Source organism: Anopheles gambiae, chromosome 2 (genome assembly GCF_943734735.2).
Source record: "Anopheles gambiae chromosome 2, idAnoGambNW_F1_1, whole genome shotgun sequence".
NCBI classification, from domain to species: domain Eukaryota; kingdom Metazoa; phylum Arthropoda; class Insecta; order Diptera; family Culicidae; genus Anopheles; species Anopheles gambiae.
In genome coordinates this window covers 11098584-11108458 of record NC_064601.1, presented here as the reverse complement: position 1 = coordinate 11108458, position 9875 = coordinate 11098584, and the positions used below count along the sequence as shown (strand labels likewise).

The following is a 9875-nucleotide window of genomic DNA, read 5'->3' as shown; positions in this document are numbered from 1 at the left end:
TTCTCTCGCTCTCTTTCTCTCTCTCTCTCTCTCTCTCTTTCCTTCTCTCTTTTTGCTAAATTTCCTTTCCCCCCTCGGCACGATTGATTAGTTATGCCCACGGTCATGATCGCGCGCACCCGATCCGCACAGCATTGCGCATCCGACCGACTTCCGCCTCGCGTTAACCCCCCTCATTTCACCGGTGAGGGCAGTACAGAGAGAAGCGGCCGTGATAGAGACAAGCAACGGGTTGGTTGGAATGCTACCCTGTTTTTTTTTCTCACTGCGATGAACACACGGGTGCAAATCGGCCAGCCAGCAGCTGATTCGCTTATTTAATTTGCCATTTTTTAACGGTGCGGAACGGTAACCTAAACCCAAGTGGCCCTTCCACCCCACTCACCTAACTTGTGAACGAATCATCGAATCGAGAACCAAGAAAACAAAGGCCACAACGGAAATGTGTCGGAGTGTGTGTTAGGTGCGTACATACGTAAGGGTGGGCTGATGATAGTGGCAGTGTGTACTAAATGCTGTCTCTGCTGCTTCTTCACGCTGTCCGTACCATTTGGCAGGCCCGCCGAAGAAACCCAAGAAAAGACACCGACCAGCACCGAGAGTAAAAGCGGGGCAAACACACCAGAGCCACCAACAAACACAAAAAACTCCCATTTATTGCCACGAAGTCACATAATTTCGGTAGGTCACGTAATCGTTAAGCAAATGAGAAAAGGAGAGAACGCGGCGGGCGCAAACAAGCATGATAGAAGGGAGGAGAATGGTAGTGGAATAGGGATGAATGTGGGGGGGTCTCTCGATGCGCGATTTTCTTGGGGTTCACCCCACCCCAGGACTATGCCCCACTGCCGTGGACGCAGACTGCCGAGCTACAGGCAGTGGTGTGGTGGTGCTGTATGTCTCCTCGATTTTGACTTTTTGCACTTTTTCCCTCTTTTTCCAAGCACACAGTGTGTGTACCACCAGCCAGCGGACAAGAAAACAACACCACAGAGAGGGTGCGCGTATGCACGAGTGAAAGAGAGAAAATAAACAGTCAAGTGAGAGATAGAGAGAGAGAGAGAGAGAGAGAGAGAGACAGAGAGAGAGACAGAGAGAGAGAGAGAGAGAGAGAGGGAAAGAGAGAAATTTAGATAGAGGCTCTTTTCTGAAGGCTGCGGCGAGCTGCGCTGTTGATTTTTCCTATTTTTCCACCCCGACCGACCGTGAGATGACTGTCATCGTGCATAGTAGTGTCGTTGTTGGGTGGCACGCGAATGTGACAACGCGTGGTGTTGTGTAAACGTTTTCCTTTTTTGTAGGTGTAAGCGTCGTGAGGTGGTTGCACACGTATCAGGAAAGGATTTTGGTTTGTTTGATTGATTCTTTTCCTCTGCACAATAAATAAAGGCTTTTGTTTTGTTTGCAGATAAAAATCTCTCCAGTTCATTTGGTTTATTTATTAATTGAGAGTAATAGAGAAAAAGAAGAGATACTACATTTTTCTCTTTTCCTCGGACATCATTTTTCGCAGTCGGTAGGATTCGAACCTACGCTCCCAGAGGGAATCTGATTTCTAGTCAGACGCCTTAACCGCTCGGCCACGACTGCTTGGCGATGGGAAGGAAAATGAGACGATTCCGCTGTTATTTGAGAGCCAAGGAAACTGTTCAATCTCGTTCTTTTAGCTATTTCATTGTTTGATTCAAACCCAATTGCCATTAGTTCCAAATTTTTAATCATGATCTGCTCGAATGCTTCTCGAAACAGCAGCACTTGTAGATTTGTGTGTGATAAACTGTGTGCGTGTTTGTGATCTTCTTCTATCGGATGGTGATGGCCGTCCATTTGTTTTTTACATTCATTTGCTTTTATATCTGGCGAGCAAAGAAGTCACGTTTCGGGCGGCGAAATTTTGTGAAAATACGGTGTTTTATTGGTATGAAATGACTGCACGATCAATGATAAGAATTGGGAAGGTTTTTTCCAAAGAACATAGAAGAAACCAACCAAAAAGCCACATCACAATCGATTTTAAAGGACTTGCTCTAAAAGTTTCTTAAACTGGTGCAGTTAAAGAAAGTTTGAGGGCGCCAGTTTAAGAGAAATAGCTCGAAGACCCGATTTTTGCGCTCGATTGGGAATCGATTGGGAGTTATCGTACTACTTTTTGAATTGTTTAATTACATCATATTATTTCCATTCATTATAGAACGACATACATTTCCCGGTTGATTCTCAACAGGTTCCTACAATATTTCAACCTTACAGAGAAAAAAAAACATTGAAGAGCATATTAGATGCTGTTTGTCTGACACTTTCCTAGACATTTATGAAACTATTCGAAAAATTGTACAAATTGCAACCACTTCTTCCCTTTGGTGCTTTGTCCGTTTGCCATACCTTCCACCTTTTTAATGTGCAATGGAGGAGGGCAAAACGGGAAAGCATAAATTGAGGTTCATGATAAAGGAAGGTTCACAAGCAGAGGAACACACACGGGCCGGTGTGTGTGTGTGTATGTGTACACGCATCGGCTCCCGGATGGTGTAGCCGCTGTGCCCTGAACCTACCTACCCGGCCGGTTAGCCGTTTGGCTAAAAAGCGTCTCGTACGGTTTTGAACCTTCCCAACCGGGATCAGCCGGCATCGATTCCTCTCTTCCGATTGCGAAGAAAACTTCGCTTCGATTTTACCCAAAACCACGTGGAGTAAGTGAGAGATGAAAAGCATGGAACCACTTCCACCTCGGTCGTCGAGAACGCCGCCCCGCTGCTCACACAACCAACCGCGCCAGCACAAGAAGGGGAAGGAACATGTTTGGCGTTGTTCCGTTCGCGCCTGCCCGCCCGCCCGCATATCCACCGTGTGTGTGTGTGTGTGTGTGTGTGTTTCGAGTGCTCGAATTGTGATGACATGTTGGGTGGAAGGGAAAGCCAGCGGGAGAAGACGGACACACCGCCGTCCCGAGAATAGAAGGGAACAAAACACGGTGGTGTGTGCGCGCTGCGGTGTAGTGAAAACTTCTCTTTTGCCGAATGGCAAAAAGAGAGTTTGTCGGATTGGCATGGACAGAAGGGGAGGGAACAGCAGGCGAGGGGATGGAGCAGTAAAATTGGAAGTGATTACGTTACGGTCATCCGAATGCCACAGGCTTCCCCGCTTTTTCCACAGCACAGCAAAAGACGATAGAAGCAAGCGAGCGAGAGCGCAAGAGACTGATAAATAGAGAGAGAGAGAGAGCACAATGTGTGTGTGAGAGAGGCCTTTTTTGGATCAATCTGGTTGGGTACTGCTGCTGTTGGGGGATGTTGGGAGCGTTTCTTTTTTTTTCAGGCCCATAAGTTTACACTTTAGCGCTTAGAATTGATAAATTAATGCAAACGGGCTACGGGGGGTCCGCCTGGGTCTCTCGCTCATGGTTGGCCGAACAGAAGACAATTCGGCACTTTTGCCTCATGTGTCGTGTCGTACATGTGTGTCGCTTTGCGTGTGTGTGTGTATGTGTTTTACGGAGTAAGGGAATATGATTTAGCAAATCGGTTCCCCGAAATCGGAACACGTTTCCATCCGACACTGCTGATGGGCCGTTTGATACTGAGAGACACGGGATCAAAGCCAGGGATGCGTGATAGTTTATGGACAAAATAATAATCCAATGGGTTCATTATTGATAAAGGTCATAGGTTATAAGTGCTTCAGCATGTGCTTGTTTTTAATTAAAGTAATCGTAATAGTTGAAAGCAGTTTTATGACATTTTGACAAGTGATCATTTGAATAGATCAACATGCGATTGGGTTCATTGCAATAGACTTTTACTAAATATAAACAATAAGCATTAAACCATCATTTGAATAAGCTTTGCCACTTTATTAATCATTTCAGTAACGCGATACTGCAAAAAAAAAAAACGAAAGTAACCCCAAACTAAATCGTAAATTTGATTCGAAACGTGCCCTTCTTTGTGTTTCTGTGAAGTGGAAAAAAACATACACACCGCGCTCACTGTTGCTCATTCATCCTTTTTGCTCACCGCGGTGAGACGACTTCCTTCCGAAACAACGAACCAACCAACACCGCCTCAGAACGACCACGCTCGCGTATATGTGTGAGCGGGAACAAGCGTGTGGAGATCTACCCACTTTCCGGTGGAGGAGCTTGCCTTGGCTATGATGCGCTCTCTTATTTAGTTTTCCTCGTCGAAGGGGGATAATTATTTGTATCACCCTTCACCCCTTCTACTGCTGCTGCTGCTCAACGGTTGATTTGGCTTTTATGTTCTTCCGAAACTGAGCCGTTTTGCCTGCTTCCACCGGCATCTTCCGGTGTCTTCGATGGCGCACCACTCCGCATCAATCCCAGACGTACCAGCATGTGTTTGTATGTGTGTGTATTGCCCATTAGGCGATTTGAATTGATTATTTAATTGGTATTATTTCGCTTTGGCGCGTTTTGTCGGATTATGATGCACCGACAGGCGCGCAAATTAGAGGAGTTGGGTTGGGGTGCGTTCAATAACAATTCTCCCATAGTTCCGGTACTTTGCGCAAGTGACAATTGCCATTTCTTTAGTATGCGTGTTTTTCGTGTTAAGAGTTTGTGGCACAAAAAATTAGTTAAAACACGCGGCTTTTGTATTATAATTTATAAGCAATATTTGTTGCAATTAATAAAATTCACCGCGTGACGTCTAGCAGATCTCGATTGTCTTGATCCAATATTTAATTGGCCATTTAAAACTCGTATAATTGATTGTCTTTTTCGTACACCCAGCGTCCTCACTGTTAAAGATCATTCTTCTTCGCATAAAACATCACCCCGCAACCTTTACGAAAGATTAACAACCACCGACTGCACCACTGTATTTGGTAAAGCAGAACAAAAAGGAAGAGAAAGGAACAGGACACAAACAAAAAACATTCCATCTCAAGGCAACATTGAAACGCAAAGTTCCTTCCCACCAACACAAACGAGGAAAGAGAAGTGTACAGAAAAGAACCAAAAAACCAAAAACAAAAAAAAACAACGCCTACAACACACCGTTTAATGTTGGCTCCGTTGAGCAATTTTTATGACAATTTCGGCGTCGAAAAGCTGCCAAAGCGGTTGAGTGAGAAGGGGGGGGGGGGGGGGGTCCGGTGGTGGTCCTGAAAATGGGAAGAGGAACGAAGAAAATAAGGGATGAAAAGGAGCGATAAAGAGGGAGAGAGAGAGAGCGAGAGAGGGGGACAGTGGGAGAGCAAAGCAAAGCTCTGAGATGAGATTGATCAATGATGGTGTTTGATTTGATATTGACGAGCAGGAGCATCTTTGTCAAGAAACTAGTTCCAGATTGTTGTACACTTTTCCACTCGTTCAATCATCGACAACTGAAACTACTTAAACTTTAATGACTTTGAATATTGTGCTAGAAAAGTGTTCACGAGAAGATTTCTCCTACTATGTACTGCCATTTTCAAAGTGACATATACTTCATTTTACCTGTACGTGTTGTTTTTGTTCCTTTTTGGCTTGTGTCGTTTGCATAAAGTTGCTTACAGGCGCTCGAAAGGAAGAGGAAGTTCAAAGGTTTCCAGAGAGAATCACTGTGTGCAGCGAGGGGACCGTGTGGGGGCTGGGGGGACGTAGAAACAGGCGGGTGCCCAAGCGGGGCGGAGTGAACGTGAAGCGACTGCAAAATCTAGCCAACTTCAAACCGTTGTCGGATGAAATATCACACGCAACTCGGACTTTACCGCTCCGCGTCTCTCCATTTTGCTGCTGCTCGCTCGTTCGCTTCGTTTCGTTCACTATCTCTCTCTCTCTCTCTTGGGACGTTGTAGTAGGCGCGTAGAGCGGGTGCTGTGAAAACGTGTTCGATACGAATATTTAGCTGTTTTGTAGAAACCGGAACGGGCGCAAGGATGAGTGGAGGTGGCACAGGAGATTTTGATCGTGGGTCGGAAAGCCGGGAAAAGATGAACATTTTCCACTGGCTGGCTGGCTGGCAGGCCATTTCGGAGCACCATCGGGATAAAGGAAGTGCAAACAACATCGTACAATCGAGGGTATCTCTCTCTCTCTCTCGCTCTCGCTTACGCAACCGGCCTACTGCGAATCGAAAATCTATCCTGCCGAGTGTGGTGTGGTTCGCTTTTGCGGAACAAAGGACCTCGCCTGGTGCTGGTACCGTAACGCCGCTCGTAAGGATATATGCGGGACACTGGGAGCACCATTCGTTAGTGTGCCGTATGCACACACACACACACACACACACACACACACACACACACACACATACACACACCCATACAAACACGATGCAAAATGCAATTCTGGACGCGTCGTCCGCGGGCACATTAGACGGGATGCAAATTTATGGTGAGACGGAAACGAGCATGATTGTCAGCACGGCATCAAACACAGGCACGCACACAGTCACATGCTGCTAAGGATGGGCTGGTTGGAAGGGGGTGGTGGGTGCATTGTGCTATTACGTGTACTAAAAACCACTTATTTTGCCGCTGTCTAGCGCTCGGCTAATGCCGCTTCTGCTCACGTATTTTCACACGCATGGGAAAGGGGAGATATGATGGTGGTTGGCGATGGTTTGGATTTAATTGAGATCGCTGGAATTGATGCTGGATTATGGAAGGTGGCACGGTGTAAATGTTAAATACCATTCGGTCTTGATTCTTTGCCAACTTTTGACTCCGCATGGCTATCGATTGACTATGTTTGGGTGTGCTACATTTTTCCGTATTTTCCGTGTGTTTAAGTTAGACTAACCATCACTATATCTACAAAATCAATTATAGTTGATATATGCACTACACTGTATTTTGTTGACGCGATCCCGTGGTACAGTCGTCAACTCGTACGACTTATTAGCATGCCCGTCATGGGTTCAAATCTAGAATGGAGGACCGTCTCCCCGTAGCAAGGATTGACTTTATTTATCCGGCTGGTACGTGGTAAGGAATTAAGTCTCGAAAGCCTGAATAATAAAAATAGGCCTGGCATGTCCGCGTAGGACGGTTACGCCAAATAGAAGAAGGAAGATAGATATGCACTGTACATATGAGCATATCAGCACTTCGACAGTTTCATAAAGAGGGAATAGTGGCGCAGCATCTGTGTACAGGCGTCCGTCCCCCGAGTTACGACCTCCTCGAGTTACGACGATTCGCAGATACGACGATTTTGATTTTGACAGTTAAAAGTTGTCATCTACAAGAAATTAATGTATTTTTTGGAATATCTGCGCTGATAACCGTTATACACACATTTCCAAAGATTCCACAACTGCCCTATCTTGAATATCTATATTGTGTACGGTTTAAAAAATATAATTATTACATTATCGAACATTATTTTAAATAAAATACACGATATTATAAATTCCAACTATTCAACTTCGGTTATAAACTTTATATTCATAGATATTCGACATACGACTTTTTCGACTTACGCCTTGTTTTGGGACATTTTTTCGGTCCCAAATACAGTCGTATCTCGGGGGACACCTGTATACAATTAAGGGAGCAGCAAATACAATCAACATATTCGTACTCTTTTTTCCAATAACTTGTCCACTTATCAAGCTAGATTGATTTTTTCGATAGATAACCTTTCAGAGCATTTGGTTGTGGTTCTCAAGCAGCAGTATTTGGTCCCGCTTACTTTGGTTGAACAGAAGGTCATCATACTTTAGCTGTTATATTTTAGCAAAATTGTAGCAAAAAAACCATCACCTTTGAGATCATAATGTAGTTTCATGAGTAGCAAGACATGCTATGCATGTGGAATAAAATCATTCGAAATTCTACTGCAGTCTAACATTCTATACTTAATTATCTTTGCTTCATGTATTTCTTTATACTTGAGAATGGTCAAAGTTATGCATAAAACACCAAATTTTAAGTGGAATGCATCAACTGAAGTCTGAAGGAATGAAGTCTTGCCTGTACAAAGCGGGTTTGCTCATTTTGCCCTATTACTTTTTACAATTATCCTGTTTAATTTCACAAACGATAGTTTCCCATACTCCAACCAACAATGAACTATTGTTAAGTACAAATAGGAACCTAATAGCGACTTGAACTCAGATTCTGATCTAATTTTTTCGGGCAAAAGGAACACGTTATACATTCCACGTCTTTCGATAAATAGTGAAACGAGTTCACAAGTGTAACCGATTATAAAAGCATAACAAAACAGTATGAGAACAATTCTTTACGTACATTAAACTTCTTTCAAATTCGTCAGTCAGACATCTGTATGTGTCAATGTGTCAAAAGAAACCCTCAAAAAACCATAACCAAAATAAGTTAATAGCAATAATACTTGGTGGCAGGCATACACGTCCGCTCTTCTTCCTGTTGCACGCCTATCAAGTTCCTTCTCCAGCGTGAAATAAACCCTTAGCCAGCATATGGTGTACTCCACGTGCTACGTGGACTGTATCTTGAAACGAGTGAAACATATACTGTGCGGGTGTTTGTGTTTGTGTGGCTGTGTGTCTGTTTATTTGATTCATTTGTTGAGCACCACCGTATCCCTGCACAACTGTTGTAGGTGCTTTTGTACCTTTTTTTTTTTTGGGGAAGTTTTGTTTGATTTCCGCTCACTCGGGAAGAAGGTATCTTTTTTCACTTCCACAAGCCATCGCGGAGCGAGCACAATAACGAGAGATAGTAGAAGCAAAAAGAAACACCCTTCAGGTGGCAACGACCATCCGGACCTGCTGTTCAAACTTTCTGGGCCAGTACCCGTCGGCGGCGGCGGTGGCTTGCTCCTGTCGTCTTATTTGTCGTCGGTTGGGTTCTTTCGTCTGCCGCTCGTCAAGTTCCCTTTCCATGCGCTCTCGTTCACCTTTTGCGTGTGTGTAGGCGCGAGCTCTGGCACGGTTTGTTGGCTCTTGCTGGCCGGCAGGGCAACCATCAGCTAGCGGCATTCGTCCCATATGGAGCTGTGTGAAGGTTTGTGACGGTTTAGGGAAGCCATTTTTGCCACTAAAATTGTTAGCTCTACGGTACGGTTCTCTGAACAGAAAGAGAGACATTTAAACTAGCGGGGTCCACCTACCGGAAACATAATCACATAATTAATCATTTGCTATAAACTTGACTTTTTGGACTCAATCGCTGCCGGGACGAAAAATGACCTTAACAAAATTTAACACACAACTACACACAAAAAACACCCCCTGCCCAATATAACTCTCCCATTCAACATTACGTGGTTTTTATTCCCTCCTTGTCGGGTCGGGTCGCTGAAGTTCATTCAACCGTTTCGATGAGAATGCACAGAAACAGGCTGTAAACCGAACCGAGTCAGCGGGCAGGCAGTACACAGTCGCCCTTGTTTATGGAGTCGCGAGGACAAGGCGAAGACAAGCTCCGGGCGGTGGAGGAGGATAAGGGAGGGAGGTGGCGGTGACTCTCCATCGGCCCGTGTGACTTAATTGCGTTTATAACTTCTTCGCGAATCCCAACCGGTTGCCGGTTTGGTCAAGAACCGACAACGGCCACAGCGGCGACTAAGACGACGAAAGAGGTTCCAGCTTCTGCCCGGGATTGGACGATCATTAATCAAAAAAACGCAAGGGAGAGGAAGCAAAGGATAGCAACACCTCCTCCTACACACATCGATCGGGGCTGAACTTCCAGATCCCAGTGTTGCCACACAGCGACGAGGGTAATAAACCGGATCTCCTGTGTGAAGTGAGTGTCCTCACAGAGTTCTCGTTGCACACGCAGGTGTTGTCGCGTACGATTCCTCTTCCCTTGACCTGTTGTGGTGACGCAACTGTGTCCCGTTTTTGATACCCTCTCCTGGAGGAGCCAACTGGATGAAGTTCTCGATGGCATAGTGTGTGTGGGTAGAGCATGTGAAAAAAAGAAGAGCTTCTCGC

At 45.1% G+C, this 9875-nt stretch overlaps 1 non-coding gene across 1 annotated transcript; it reads right to left on the bottom strand.

Annotated features, from left to right (window-relative positions):
- Positions 1-1508: 1508 nt before the first annotated feature.
- Trnas-aga (transfer RNA serine (anticodon AGA)) lies at positions 1509-1590 on the bottom strand. Its single transcript has one exon. It is a non-coding gene; the product is annotated as a tRNA-Ser (tRNA).
- Between the last annotated feature and the right edge of the window lie 8285 nt (positions 1591-9875).